The following is a 15,657-nucleotide window of genomic DNA, read 5'->3' on the forward strand; positions in this document are numbered from 1 at the left end:
CCACCAGGGAAGCCCCTCTAGCATTATTTCTTGAAGTAGTTATTCTGCCCCTTTCTTTCTCTCCTCTTTTTCTGGAACTCTCATTATGCTTATGCATATGTTGGTATTCCTGATGGTTATCCACAGGTTTTGATACTTTGTTTATTTTTCTTTATTCTTTTTTCTTTCTGTTCCTCAAACTGGATAGTCTCAATTGACCTATCTTCAGATTCACTGATTCTTTCTTCTGTCAACTCAGGATTTGCTGTTGAGACCTTCTAGTGAATTTTTTATTTCAGTCAGTGAACTTTTCAACTCCAGATTTTATATATTTTATTTTTATAATTCCTATCTTTTCATTAGTACTCTATATTTTATGAGACTGTTATTATACTTTAGTTATTTAGGCATAGTTTCCTTTAGTGATTTGAGACTACATGTTTGAACATATTTAAAGTAGTTGATTTTAATGTCTTTGTCTAAGTCTATAATGTCTGAGTTTCCTCATGAGCAAATTTTTATTGACTGCCGGTTTTCTGCTGTGTGTGTGGACTATACTTTCTTGTTTTTTTGCATGTCTCATAATTTTTGTTGAAAACTATTTATAAATATATGTGTATATATATATTTTTAATATATTTTACATGTAACATGGCAACTCTGGAAATCAGAAATTCCTCTCCTCCCCAGAGTTTTTTATTGTTGCTGTTTTTGTTGCTATTTTTGCTGTCTTGTTTAGTGACTTGGTGAACTCTTTTTGTAAACTCTGTATTCTTTGTCTTGTATGGCCACTTGGAATTATTAGCAGTTATATTATGCCAGTTCATTTTATATAATTGGGTCAATTTACATAGAGGAAATCTTTAGTTAGGGCTTGTGAATTATGATTAAAAAGTTCATTGATTATCAAAATGATTACAAAAAGTAAGAAAACATTTATTGACTGCTTACCCTGTGCTATGCCTGAACATATTACTTGGTTAATGGGATTATTAGACAACCAGAAGCCCAGGTTTGTTTGTTTTTTTTTTTAATTTGGTGAAAATCTCTAGACTTGTACTTGTGGGGTTTTAATGCCTTAGTAATCAAAAGTAGCTGGACTTATTTTTTTCCCTAGCATTTAACTCACTGGCTTAGCATCTTGTCATCTTGTACTACCTGAGAGTCATAATTGAGAATATTATTTTCAGTGCTGTAGAAGACATTGGGATGATTCAAACAGTTGATAAGAACATGGGGTTAAAATGTAGAAATACTTATATACAACTAATGGAACTTAAGTAAATAAGACTTACTGTGTCAGTGCCATCACCTAATAGCTAGCATTTTTTGGATTTGGTTATATATTTACTCAGTAGAGAAATAGTGTCAGTTGACATTTCTGTAGAATCCTGGCACTATGGCATATAAAAAAGTTGGGAGTGCTTGGATTGCCTTGTGGGAAAACTTTGGATTTTTAGCTAATGGCTTAGTTAATCTTCATAATAGTGCAGAGGAAAAGTCTTTCAAATATTGCTCAGAAATGGTCAGATTTGTCAGGAAAAAAAAAATTACAAGTTAGGATCAGATGAAAAAAATGATCCTGCTGAGGATACTGGTACTTTACTTCAGGAAGAAATGAAAATTAGTGGTCAGGACAGTTTTATATTATCTTAGAAAAATGTGAGCAAGCAAGTCCTTTATGTGTTTCTGGTAAACAAGTCTGTTTCCTGTTTAAGGGCACTGTTAGCAGATGAAGACCTTTGATAGGTGCATAAACAAGAATTTAATAACTGTCAAACTAAGTTAATGAAAGTAAAATAATGGACAACTGAACTATGGTGAGAAGCAAAATTCAATTCAATAGAAATCTATATTTCAGGTTCCTATACTAGGCACTGGAGGATACAGAAATAAATGTCACTTGGTTTTCAAGGACCTCACAGTCAAGTAGGTGAGAGTTATATAAACTGATACATTATAGGGAGAGCACTGATTGGGAAGGAATGGGATCCTGAAAGTTAGGAGTGTGTGGGAAGAGATGAAGCTAGAGACATCGAGCCCCTGAATTTTGATGAGTATTTTTTGCCAGTGGGAGCATCCTTCCCACCCTCAGTGGTAGTGGCCTCTCTACCCACAGTGGTAGCTACTTCCTCACTCCCAGTGGGAGTAGCCTCTCCACCCATGTCTGAGATCTGAGGGGATTAACTCTGTATTAATGGCAGCCCCTGAGGCAGTTGCCAGGCAAGACAATGCTGATCTCCTCAGGACCTGTCCCCAACACTTTTCTTTGCTTCTAGATCTATGACTAGACTGAAATCCCAGCAGGCTTCTAAAGGTGAGGTACAAAGTGTGACTCATGGGGAAATGTACTATACTCCAAAAGAACTACTTGAACTTTCTAATTTATACAGACAGATCCAGGGAACATGTGTGGGAATGGATACTAAAGGTGCAGCATAATCATGAAAAGAACGTAAAGTTGGACCAGGCAGAATTTATTGATATGGGCTCACTAAGCAGAGATTCTGCATTTAGTGTGGTGGTTTGGCCGAAATATGGACCAAAAGGTGGCTCACAGTGAGTGAGCTGCAAATGCTGGGCCTACCTGTCTTGGTTTACTGTAGAGGAAGGGAGTCAAGGGCTTAGGGAGATTGGAATGTTAGAGTGGATTTGTCATTTAGGAAGTGCCTCACCCAAACTGGGAGGGTCCAGAAGACATAGCTTCCATCAATATTATGAGATAAATCGTGAGGGGAGCCCTGGCATCCTTGACGAGCTCTGTGATGCTTCAGTAGGGCATGCAGTCACTGAACTGGGAAACCTAAATGCAATGGGAGTAAATGAATTCCAGGGTGGCAGGGGCCGAGTAATGACATCCATCTGTCAAAGGCAAGGTGAGTGTGGTTTGGGCAGCAGAGTCAAAGCAGCAATTAGAATAGTCTGATTTAGGCAGAACAATGGTGTTGGCTAGTTGATCATGGTGTTCCTAGAAGTGAAATAGATAGGAAGCCTACTAAATTCTTACTTGATCTGTATAAGCAGAAAAGTTCTAGGTCAAGTGAATCAAAGTCTAGCCTGAATCAGAAAAAACAGAGAGTCATGACCCATCAATCAGTTTTTACAGACCTAGAACCCCTTGAATGAAGAGGAGGCAGGGTTCCCTTGAGGAAAGACGCTGGTACATTGCCAAAATTTACTGTCAGTCTTTCTGTCAGCCCTTCTAAAGGGTTCTGTGGCCTTTCATCATGGTAATTGTGCATTGGGGAAAAGGAAATAATCACACCTTTCAAGGACTGCTGGATACTGGCTCTGAATTGACGCTAGTTCCATGGGACCCAAGTTGTCCCTTTGGTCCATCGTCAGAATAGGGGCTTATGGAGGTCAGGTAATCAATGAAGTTTTAGCTCAGGTCTGTCTCACAGTGAGCCCAGTGGGTCCTCAAATCCATCCTGTAGTTATATCTCCAGTTCCAGAATGCATAATTGGAATAGATACAGTCAGCAGCTATCACAGTCCCCACATTGGTTATCTGACCAGTGGAGTGAAGGTGATTATGGTGAGAAAGGTCAAATGGGAGCCACTCGAATTGCTTCAGCCTAAGAAAAGAGTAAACCAAAAGCAATACCTCATATCTAGGGGGATTGCAGACGTTAGTGCCACCATCAAGGACATGAAACATGCAGGGTTGGTGATTCCCACCACTTCTGCATTCATCTGATCTGTTTGGCCTGTGCAGAAGACAGATGGATCTTAGAGAACGACAGTGGATTATTGTAAGCTTAACCTGGTGGTGATTCCAGTTGCAGCTGCCATATATAGTTTTACTGCTTAAGTAGATTAACACATCCCCTGATGACTTGTATGCAGCTATTGGTCTGGCAGATGCGTTTGTCTCCATCTCTGTCAGCAAGGTCCAGCTGAAATAGTTTGCTTTCAGCTGGCAAGGCCAGCAGTACACCTTCACTGTCCTACCTCAGCCCTACGTCATAATTTAGTTTGTGTGGATCTGTATCACTTTTCTCTTTCACAAGATATCATCACACTGGTCCATTAAATTGAGGACATTATGTTGACTGGACCTAGTGAGCAAGAAGCAGCAACTTCTCTAGACCTAGTAGTAAGACATTTTAGTGTCAGAGAGTAGGAAACAAATCTGATAAAAGCTAAGGGGCCTTCTACCTCAGTGAAATTTCTGGGGGTCTAGCGGTGTGAGGTATCTTGAGATATCCCTTCTAAGGTTAAGACAAGGATAAGTTGTTGCATCTGGGCCTTCCTGCAACCAAGAAAGAGGCGCAACATCTAGTGCGTCTCTCTGGATTTTAGACACATCATATTCCTCATTTAGGGTGTGTTACTCTGGCACATTTACTGAGTGACTCAAAAAGCTGCTAGATTTGAATGGGACCCAGAATAAGAGAAGACTCTGCCACAGGTCCAGGCTGCTGTGCAAGCTGCTCTGTCACTTGGACCATATGTTCCACCAGATCTAGCGGTCCTTGAAGTGTCAGTGGCAGATAGGGATGCTGTTTGGAGTTTTTGGCAGGTTCCTTTAGGAGAATCAGAGTGTAGGCCCTTAGGATTTTGGACCAAAGCCTTGCCATCCTCTGTGGATAACTGTGCCTCTTGAGAAGCAGCTGTTGGTCTACACTTGGGCCTTAGAGACTGATTGCATAACCATGGGCCACCAAGTTACCATGTGACCTTAGCTGCCCATCATGAAGTGAGTGTTATCTGACCCACCAAGCCATAAAGCTGGGCACGTGACACAGCAGCACTCCATCATCAAGTGGAAGTGGTATATATCTGAGCAGGCCCGAGCAGGCCCTGGAGGCACAGATAAGTTGAAGAAGTGGCCCAAATGTCCATGGGCCCTACTCTGCTACAGTGTCTTCTTTTTCCAGACTGCACCTCTGGCTTCATGGGAAGTTTGCTAACATCAGTTCACAGAAGAGAAGACTCAGGCCTGTTATATAGATGCTTTTGCATGATATGCAGGCAGCACCAGAAAGTGAATGGCTGCAGCCCTACAGCCCCTTTCTGGGACATCCCTGAAGGATAGTGGTGAAGGGAAATCCTCCCAGTGGGCAGAACTTCAGGCAGTGCACCTGGTTGTTCACTTTGCTTGGAAGGTCAAATGGCCAGACATACAATTGTATACTGATTCATGGCTTATGACCAATGGTTTGGCTGGATGGTTAGGGACTTGGGAGAAACATGGTTGGAAAATTGGTGACAAGGAAATTTGGGGAAAAGGTGTGGATAGACCTCTTTGAATGGGCAAAAAATGTGAAGATATTTGTGTACCATGTGAATGCTCACTAAAGAGTGATCTCAGCAGAGGAAGATTTTAATAATCAAGTGGATAGGATGACTCACTCATTCTGTGGATACCAGTCAGCCTCTTTCCCCTGTCGCCGCTGTCATTGCCTCGTGGGCTCATAGGCAAAGTGGCCATGCTGGCAGCGATGGAGGTTACACATAGGCTAAGCAACAGACTTCCACTCATCAAGGCCGGCCTGGCTATGGCCACTGCTGAGTGCCCCGTCTGTCATCAGCAGAGACTAACACTGAATCCTTGATATGGCACCATTCTTTGGGGTGATTAGCCAGCTAAGTGGAGGCAGGTTGGTTATACTAAACTACTCCCATAATTGAAGTGGCAGCGATTTATTCTTACTGCAGTAGATGTTTACTTTGGATATGGACTTGCCTTCCCTGCGTGCAGTGCTTCTGCCAAAACTGTCATCTCTGGACTTATAGAATGCCTCATTCACCACATAGTATTCCATATAGCATTTCTTCTGATCCAGGAACTCACTTCACAGCAAGAGAAGTGCAGCAGTGGGCCCATGTTCATGGAATTCATTGGTCTTATCTTGTTTCCTGCCATCCTGAAGCAGCTGGCTTGACAGAATGGTGGAATGGTCTTTTGAAGACTAAGTTATGGTGCCAGCAAGGTGTCAGTATCTTGCAGGACTGGTGCAACGTTCTCCACAAGGTTGTATATACTTTGAATTAGCATACAGTATATGGTGCTGTTTCTTCCATAGCCAGGGTCATAGGTCCAAGAATCAAGGGGTGGAAATGGGAGTGGCACCATTCACTATTACCCCTCGTGAGCCACTAGCAAAACTTTGGTTCCTGTTTCTATGACTTTCTGCTCTGCTGGCCTATAGGTCTTAGTTCCAAAGGGAGGAATGCTTCCACCAGAAGACACAGTGATTCCATTGAATTGGAAATTAAGACTACTGCCCAGCCACTTTGGACTCCTCATACCTCTGAATCAACAGGCAAAGAAGGGAGTTGCTGTGCTGGCTGGGGTGACTGATCCTGACTACCAAGGGGATATTGGACTACTGTTCCACAATGGAGGTAAGGAAGAGTGTGTCTGAAATGCAGGAGATTTTTTTAGGGCATCTCAATATTATCATGCCCTGTGATTAAAGTCAATGGAAAACTAAAACAGCCCAGTTGAGGGAGGACTACTGATGGCCCAGATCCCTCAGGAATGAGGATTTGGGTAACTCCATGAGGTAAAGAACCATGACCAGCTGAAGTGCTTGCTGAAGATAAAAGGAATACAGAATGGGTAATGGAAGAAGGCAGTTATAAATACCAGCTACAACCATTTGACCAGTTACAGAAATGAGGACTGTAATAGTCATGAGTATTTCTTCCTTATTTTGCTATGAATATGTGTGTGTGTGTGTGTGTGTGTGTGTGCACGCGTATGTGTATGGCAATATATATGTAAACTATCTTTGCTTTTTTCCTCTCTTAACCGCTTATCATGTAACATAAAATGCATTAGGTGTATATCATAGTATTTTAAGTATTATTAACTTTACAGCATAGTATTTAAATTTTGGGATATCAAGGAGTAGAGTAAATATCACTCAAGGACTTTACCTCCTCTTCTGGAGAAGAGGTTAGTGTGTTTCCAGTTGTACACAGGATAGCTATATCACATTTTATGACCTTGGTATAAAAGAATTATGTCCTTATTTGGAGATTAAGTATGGTTTAAGAGATGAGTATGGGTGCCAAGTAGACAAGGGGTAGACTTGTGATGGTTAATTTTAGGACCGTGGGGTGCCCAGATAGTTGATCAAACTTTATTCTGAAGGTGTTTGTGAGATTAGCATTCGAATTACTAGACAGAGTAAAGCAGATTGCCCTCATCCAATCATTTGAAGACCTGAATAGAACAAAAAGCTGAGTAAGATGGAACTTCTGCCTGATTACTTGACTGGGACATTGGTCTTCTCCTGCACTTGGACTGGGACTCTTTGGATGCACACTGGAACCGCACCATGCGTTCTGGGTTTCCAGCTTGCCAACTGCAGATCTTGGGACTTCTTAGCCTCTATAATCTTACAAGCCAGTTCCTATTAATCTAGTTCCCTCTCCCTTTCTCTCTCTCTCTCTCTCTCTCTGTCTCTTTATATGTATATACGTGTGTATATATGTATGTAGTATATAGGTACATATATAAAATATAAAATTATTAAAATTATATACTATTATAAAAATAATAGTTACAAAGCTAATCAAAACAGTATGGTACTGGCACAAAAATGGAAACAGAGATCAGTGGGACAGGTTAGAAAGCCCAGAAATAAACCCACGCACCTGTGGTCAATTGATCTACAACAGAGGAGGCAAGAATATACAAGAAAAGACAGTCTCTTCATTAAGTGGTGCTGGGAAAACTGGACAACTGCATGTAAAAGAATGAAATTAGAACATTCTTTAACACCATATACAAAAATAAACTCAAAATGGATTAAAGACCTAAATGTAAGGCTGGATACTGTAAAACAGAGGAAAACGTAGGCAGAACACTCTTTGACATAAATCGCAGTAGTATCTTTTTGGATCCACCTCCAAAAAGTAATGAAAATAAAAACAAAAATAAACAAATGCAACCTAATTAAACTCAAAAGCTTTTGTACAGCAAAGAAAACCATAAGCAAAACGAAAAGACAGCCCACACAATGGGAGAAAATATTGCAAATGATGCGACCGATGGGATTAATCTCCAAAATACACAAACAGATCATGAAGCTTAATATCAAAAAAAAAAAACCCAATCAAAAAATGGGCAGAAGACCTAATAGACATTTCTCCGAAGAAGATATACAAATGGCCAAAAAGCACATGGAAAGATGCTCAACATTGCTAATTATTAGAGAAATTCTAATCAAAACTACAATGAGGTATCACCTCACATGGGTCAGAATGGCCATCATCAAAAAGTCTACAAACAGTAAATGCTGGAGAGGGTGTGGAGAAAAGGGAACCCTCCTACACTGATGGTGGTAATGTAAATTGTACAACCACTGTGGAGAACAGTATGGAGGTTCCTTAAAAAGCTAAAAATAGAACTACCATATGATCCAGCAATCCCACTCCTGGACGTATATCTAGAGGAAACCATAATTTGAAAAGATACATGCACCCCAGTGCTCGTTGCAGCACTATTTACAATTGCCAAGACATGGAAGCAACCTAAATGTCCATCAACAGAGGAATGGATAAAGAAGATGTGGTACATATATGCAATGGGATATTATTCAGCCATGAAAAAGGAATGAAATAATGCCATTTGCAGCAATATGGATGGCCTAGAGATTATCATACTAAGTGAAGTAAGTCAGACAGAGAAAGACAAATATCATATGATATCACATGTGAGGAATCTAAAAAAAATGATACAAGTGAACTTATTTACAAAACAGAAACTGACTCACAGACTTTGAAAACAAACTTATGGTTACCAAAGGGGAAAGGTGGGGGGGAGGGATAAACTAGGAGTTTGGGATTAACATATACACACTACTATATATAAAATGGGTAATCAAAAAGGACCTACTGTATAGCACAGGGAACTCTACTCAACATTCTGAAATAATCTGTATGGGAAAAGAATCTGAAAAAGAATGGATGTATGTATATGTATAACTGAATCACTTTGCTGTACACTTGAGACTAGCACAACATTGTAAACCAACTATACTCCAATATATAATAACAAATTAAAAAATGTATCTGAATATTAAAAAATGTATCTAAATATTAAAAATAAAATGTATTATTATAAAAATAATAATTATATATATAATTATTTTTTGTACAGCTGATCCTTGAAAAATATGGGGGTTGGGTGCTGAACCTTGCGTAGTCTATTATCTGACTATAATTTTCTAGTTGGCCTGCTGTATCTGTGGTTCTGCATCCTTGGCTTCTACCAACCATAAATCATGTAGTATTGCAGTAAGTATTTATGTGAAAAAAATTTGCATATAAGCGGACCCATGCAGTTCAAACCCGTGTTGTTCAGGGGTCAACTGCGTTTATCTGGAGGACCCTGACTAATACACTCACCATAGAAATAAAAAATTAATTGACTATTTCCTCTTCCAGTACAACAAACAGGGTGTCTTTGGCAAGGTGGAATGTCAAATGGAGCTAATAAAAATTTTTAAAGAATACATGGTCATCTTACCACTGTATGAAGAAGAGTGGCCTTGCAGTTTGCTTCATAAATTGCTTTCATTCCTTACAGTATTCCAAATCTCACATGATAAAGAAATGACTATGAGATACTGAGTTCTAGTATAAGGATATTTATAGTAAAACTCTTAGAAATCATGGCTGAGATCCCAGAATTAATTAGTCTCAGACACAGTCAAACAGTGTACCTGTATCACGAAGTATATTGACATTTAACAACAGTCTATAAGGATTATTGACAGGTATATACTTTTGACTTAAATGATTTGGTAAAACTCAGTTACTGTTATTGCTATTGTTCTTTGACCTTTTATTTTTACCACAGTCTCAGATTATGGAAAATAGTCATTATGCTAAGAAGTTAATCACATATGCTGGAGAGAGATTTAATGAATATAGTAAAATGGAATAATATGCCTGATAAGGTACTATTTACTTTAGAAAAGAGGGAAAAAAATCTGTGAACAGCAGTACCCAGTACTTAGTTTGTTTTCATTTTTTAAAAAGTAAAGTAAACTGAAGGCGCAGTCATAAAGTCTACAGGATTTCCCCTTTTGTAAAAAGTTCTTAGGGAAAAAGAATGATTGTTTGGATACTTTCAGCATTTAAAGCTGGTTAATTACCACACATTCTTTCCATTGTGATTGTGTAGCAGTGTTGAGGTCCAGAATCATGCAAAAAAATTTCTTTTTTTAAATAGACTCTCAGTAGACTTGTTTCTCCGTGTCTCTGATGTTGGATTACATAGCAAGTGTTTGTTGGTTCTCAGGCTTGGAAAATGTGTAGTGGTTTTCTAAGCAAATCTTCATTCCTCTGCAATTCAGTTACTTTAACGTGGTGCCAATAATTAAAAGAAAATATATATTCTGCCTCAAAAATATCACAGAACTAGATATTCTAATCAAGACAGGTGTACATCTTTTTGGGAGCTTATGTGTAATGAGTTGTGGAATTTGTCAATTTTCAGGGAAGCAGGAAACCATAACAGTTGAATAAAACACCACTAATTGGTTGTATATGTGGAGAAGTTGGGGCATACGTTTCTGTGTGTGGGAACTGTAGCATTCTTTCATGTAGTTAGTTATCTGTTCTTATCCATTCTTAAAAGAACGTAATGGGGGCTTCCCTGGTGGCGCAGTGGTTGAGAGTCCACCTGCCGATGCAGGGGACACGGGTTCGTGCCCCGGTCTGGGAAGATCCCCCATGCCGCGGAGCCTGTGCGTCCGGAGCCTGTGCTCCGCAACGGGAGAGGCCACAACAGTGAGAGGCCAGCGTACCTCAAAAAAAAAAAAAAAAAAGAACATAATGGGCAATTGTTCAGAGCAGTGTTGTTATAATTATAATATAATAAACAGAAAATGCTGTTCATCTATGAAATTGAAACTGAAATTTGTTGATAACTTTCAGTGTATATGTGTGTGTTGAGAGAGAAAGTCATTGTGAGGCATATAAATAGAATGTTGCTTTTACTTTATGATATTCTTTGTTTTGACCTTTCAGAATATCATGAAGCTATCAGGGAATATCATAAACATCAGGGAATCAGTCGTAATGATGGTGAAGGAACCAATGCTTAGGAGAATTACACCTTTGTTCACATCACTACCATTGCTTTCATGTTACCCATAGTGTGTAAACCTTTTTCTCATAAGAAAATTATGGCCCAGAGTAAGCCCTTAACGTATTATCAGGTAACATATTATCAGGGAATATGCAAAAATGAACTAGATGGTTGTATTGTGGTACTGACAGCAGAGATGCTAGCACAGAATAGGACACATAATTGAATATATATGTGTATTAACACACATATGTCCATATGTATATTTCACATTAAATTGCTTGGGAATATTGAAATCCTTCAATTCATTGTATTCTTTAAATATTATAGTAGTAGTTTACACATAATCAAGTTCGTGCATATTTGAGTTGTGTGTAGCTCTTGGACAATTTTTAGGAAAATTTCGGAAATAGCAATTTTGAACTGACCGCTTAATCTTATATTAATAGTTGTAGGCATGCTTTGGATTTTTTCTCGTTTTATTTGAGAAGTTGAAGTCAGTAAAGTCAATCAAAAATAATAAGTGTTTATTAATGAACTATTGTTCTGTGTAAGAAAAAAATTGCAAACTTCAGAATGGCTGTAAGAGGCAGAAGATGAGACTGGAAATGTAAATTTGAGCCAGATCATTAAGGGACTCTAGGATCTCTAGGGATAGATTACCAACAACAGAATGGGGAAAAGTGTAAGCAAGGGCATGATGAAGTCAACCCTGGGCAGGCTGGGATAATGCTCTTACTTGTTGATTGCTTGGGAAGAAAATCAAAACAGTATGTAATCATTCTGTTATTTAACAATCTGAAGAAATAAGGCTTTTCTGGGGACACAGGGTGGTGGTATGACTGAAAGTTTAAAAGTAAGACAAACCGACAGGAAGCTGATTATAATTTGGGTATGTCTGGTAACTTCTCCAGTCTCAGGCAGCCTAGCTTACTGCAGAGAGCTTTAAAAAGCATGATGTAGATAGCATCCCATATTTCACTTAACATCTAAGGCTGTCTTCCTGTTTTCCTAATACATCTATCCCCTCCCACTCCAGTCCTCTTGATTTTCCAGTTTGGTGACTCCATGATCTGTTCTCACTTCCTCCATCCTATGTTTGATCTTTTGGATACCCTATTTCAAGCTTACCTACATTAAACGCCCTGAGGCATTTTACATGCTGCATGTCTTTTTCCTCTGATTCTCAATCCCTCCCCCCTTTTATTTTGCTAGCAACTGTAGTTCTGCCTAAGAGATAATCTTTCCTCTTGCCTCAATTTCAAGAAATGCTTATTAGCTGGACTATTTGCCTAATGTGCTTTCTACTTCCACCCCCGCTAGAGGAAGGGACTTAGCACTAGTGATAAGCAGTGAGGCTGTGATAAAAGTTTCAAACAGAATATTCTTTTCCACTATTTATTCTGTATTCTGTGGTGGTTTAAAAAAGCAGTTTTCTTGAGATATAACATTTATACAATTAAAACAACCAATAATAAATACAATAATATTAAAATACTAAAAAATAAATTAAAATCACCCATAATTTGATGACTTTTGAGAAATATTTACCTATGAGAAACTTATACCACATTCATGATATAGAGCATTTCCATCAGTCTGAAATATTCCCCTGAGTCTCTTTATAGTTGATCCCGTGTTACCACTCTTGGTGCCTGGCAATTACTGATTTGCTTTTGGTTACTGAAGCTTTGCATTTTTAGGAATTTAATATAAAAGGAACATCATAGATTTGTGTGTGTGTATGGTAGGCTTCTTTCACTTGATATAATGAAGATTAATCCATGTTGTTGCATATATAAGTAAGTTGTTAATTTTTATTGCTGAGTAGTATTCCACTGTATGGATGTACCACAATTCTTTTATCCATTTACTAGTTGATAGGCATTTTAGTTGTATCTGTTTTTTATTTTTACTATTATGAATAAGCCTGCTGTAAACATTCACTGACAGGCTTTTATGTGGACATATGTATTCATTTCTCTTGGGTAAATAGCTAGGAGTGGGAATCCTGGGTTATGTAGCAAGTTGAATGTTGAACTTTATATACTACCACTTTAGTAGATGTGACCAGTACGTACATTTTGGTTTTAATTTGCATTTTTCTAAAGGCTAATGATGTTAAGCATCTTTTCATGTGCCAGTTTTATACATTCTTTTATGAAATGTTTATTCATTCTTTTGTCATTTAAAAAATAGAGTTCTTTTTTTTTTTTTTTTTTGTGGTACGCGGGCCTCTCACTGTTGTTGCCTCTCCTGTTGCGGAGCACAGGCTCCGGACACGCAGGCCCAGCGGCCATGGCTCACGGGCCTAGCCGCTCCGCGGCACGTGGGATCTTCCCGGACCGGGGCACGAACTCGTGTCCCCTGCATTGGCAGGCGGACTCTCAACCACTGCGTCACCAGGGAAGCCCTTCATCTTATTTTTTAGTTATAAGGGTTCTGTTTATATTCTGGATATAAGACCTTTACCAGATATGTTTTTTAAATATTTTGTCCCAATCTGTGGCTTGCCTTTTTTATTCTTAACAATACATATATTTTAAAAATTTTAAAATTGTCATAAAATATATATAACATAAAATTTATCATTCTAATCTAACTGTACAGTTCAGTGGCATTAAGTACATTGATATTGTTGTGCAACTATCACCACTCTCCATCTACAGAACTTTTTCATCATCCTAAACTGAAACTCTGTATCCATAAAACAATAAATCAGCATTATCCCCTACCCCCAGTCCTTGGTAACCACTATTCTGCTTTCTCTCCCTAAGAATTTGACTATTTCAGTACCTTATATAAGTGGAATTTGCTCTTTTGTTTTTGGCTTATTTCAATTAGCATAGTGTCTTTGGGTTCATCTATGTTGTGGCATGTATTAGAATTTCATTTCTTTTTAAGGCTGAATTATATTTCATTGTATGTACATACCACATGTTTATCTGTTCATCTACAGATGGACATTTGGGTTATCTTCACTTTTTGGCTATTGTGAATAATGCTGCTATGAATATGAGTGTATGATTATTTGCTTTCAGATAATCATGAGTGTATGAGTATATGAGTCTCTACTTTCAGTTCTTTTGGGTATATACCCAGAAATGGAATGCTGGATCATATTGTAATTCTATGTTTAATCTTTTGAGGAACCACCATTCTGTTTTCCTAGACTCACTGTATTTTAAAGTCTGTTTCCTTTCCGCCTTGGTTCAGTGAATATGCTTAGTCATTTTAGACAATGAACCACTGGGAAAGAGCTACTAGTACAGGAAGAATAGTAGCCAAAAAATCTGCAGGCTTGCATGCTTTCTCCCTTATTTCCATAAAAGCCATCACTTTCGTTAATGCATTGATCTGAAAGTTAGCGTTTCTCTGAAAGTGGTCCAGCAACCCCTGGCATCAAAGTAACTTGTTTTACATTCAGATTCCTGAATGTCACCCTGATTCAGACTCTCTGGAAGTGAGAGCAAGCAAACATGCTTTTTGAACAGAGGTGTTTAATTTTGATGATTTTTGTTTCTTTTATGGTTTGTACTTTTTTGTTTTATTTAAGATCTTTGCCTAACCTGTGGTCTGAAAGATTCTCTCATTTTCCTCTAGAAGTTATGCAGTTTTAGGTTTTAGTTTTAGGCTTATTATCTGTGTCAAGTTCGTGGTTTTTTTGCATGATACAGTGTAAATGTCAAGGTTCATTATTTTGCACATTAATATCCACCTAGTCAAAAGACTGTTCTTTCCCCATTGTATTATCTTTGGAGTTTTGTGGCATATATGTGTGCCTGTTTCTGGACTCTCTGCTTATCACACTATCTTAATTTACTTTAGCTTTCTAGTAAGAATCATCATCATGTAGTGTGAGTCTTTCACATTTGTTCTTCATTTTCAACTGTATTGGCTGTTTAGGTTCTTTTCATTTTCATGCATATCTTAGGAATAGCTTGACAATTTTTAAAGTAAAGCCTGATGGGATTTTGATTAGGAAAATATTAAATTTATATCTTAATTTGAAGAGAAGTAGCAGTAATATTGAATTGTCTGACTCATGTATATGTCTTGTACACATTTTGTTAAATTTATCCTTAAGTATTTCAAACTTTTGATGATACTCTAATTGGTATTGTTTATTTTAATTTTCAATTATTAGTTTCTAGAATATAAAATGCAATTGATTTTTTAATCTTGACTTTGTGTTATTCAAGTAATATTTTAGTAGATTCCTTAGGATTTTCTATATAGATAATCATGTTTACTGTGAATGAAGGTAGTTTTACATCTTTTCCAGTCTATATATTTTTAATTTCAGTTTCTTGTCTTGTTACACTAGCTAGGACCTATGGTGAGATCACACATCTTTGAACTCTTCAGGATCTTAAGGTTAAGGCCTTGAGTCTTTGACCTTTAAATATGTTAGCTGTGAGTTTCTTTTTGTTTTTGTAAATAGCCTTCATCAAGTTGAAGACATCTTCTTTGTATACTGAATGGGTTTTGAGTTTTGTCACATTTTTTTTCCTACATTTATTGAGATGATATATGGTTTTTCTTTAGGGTGAATTAAGTTTATTTATTTTGGGGTATTCAAGCAAACTTGCATTCCTGAGATAAACCTTATTTTTCAT

General features: G+C 37.9%; 1 protein-coding gene across 30 annotated transcripts in view; it reads left to right on the plus strand.

Moving 5' to 3' along the window:
- The window catches only part of CCDC91 (coiled-coil domain containing 91), a 410,464-nt gene that overhangs the window by 7,773 nt on the left and 387,034 nt on the right, over positions 1-15,657 (plus strand). Inside the window, exon 1 of one of the 30 annotated variants that reach the window (XM_049694205.1) lies at positions 6,225-6,333. The exons of the other annotated variants lie outside the window; for them this stretch is intronic. The gene's annotated coding sequence lies outside the window, so the exon portion shown is untranslated. Of the gene's footprint in view, positions 1-6,224; positions 6,334-15,657 lie in introns of those variants that run through there. 30 annotated transcript variants of the gene reach the window in all.

The sequence above is a fragment of the Orcinus orca genome, chromosome 11, assembly GCF_937001465.1.
Source record: "Orcinus orca chromosome 11, mOrcOrc1.1, whole genome shotgun sequence".
NCBI classification, from domain to species: domain Eukaryota; kingdom Metazoa; phylum Chordata; class Mammalia; order Artiodactyla; family Delphinidae; genus Orcinus; species Orcinus orca.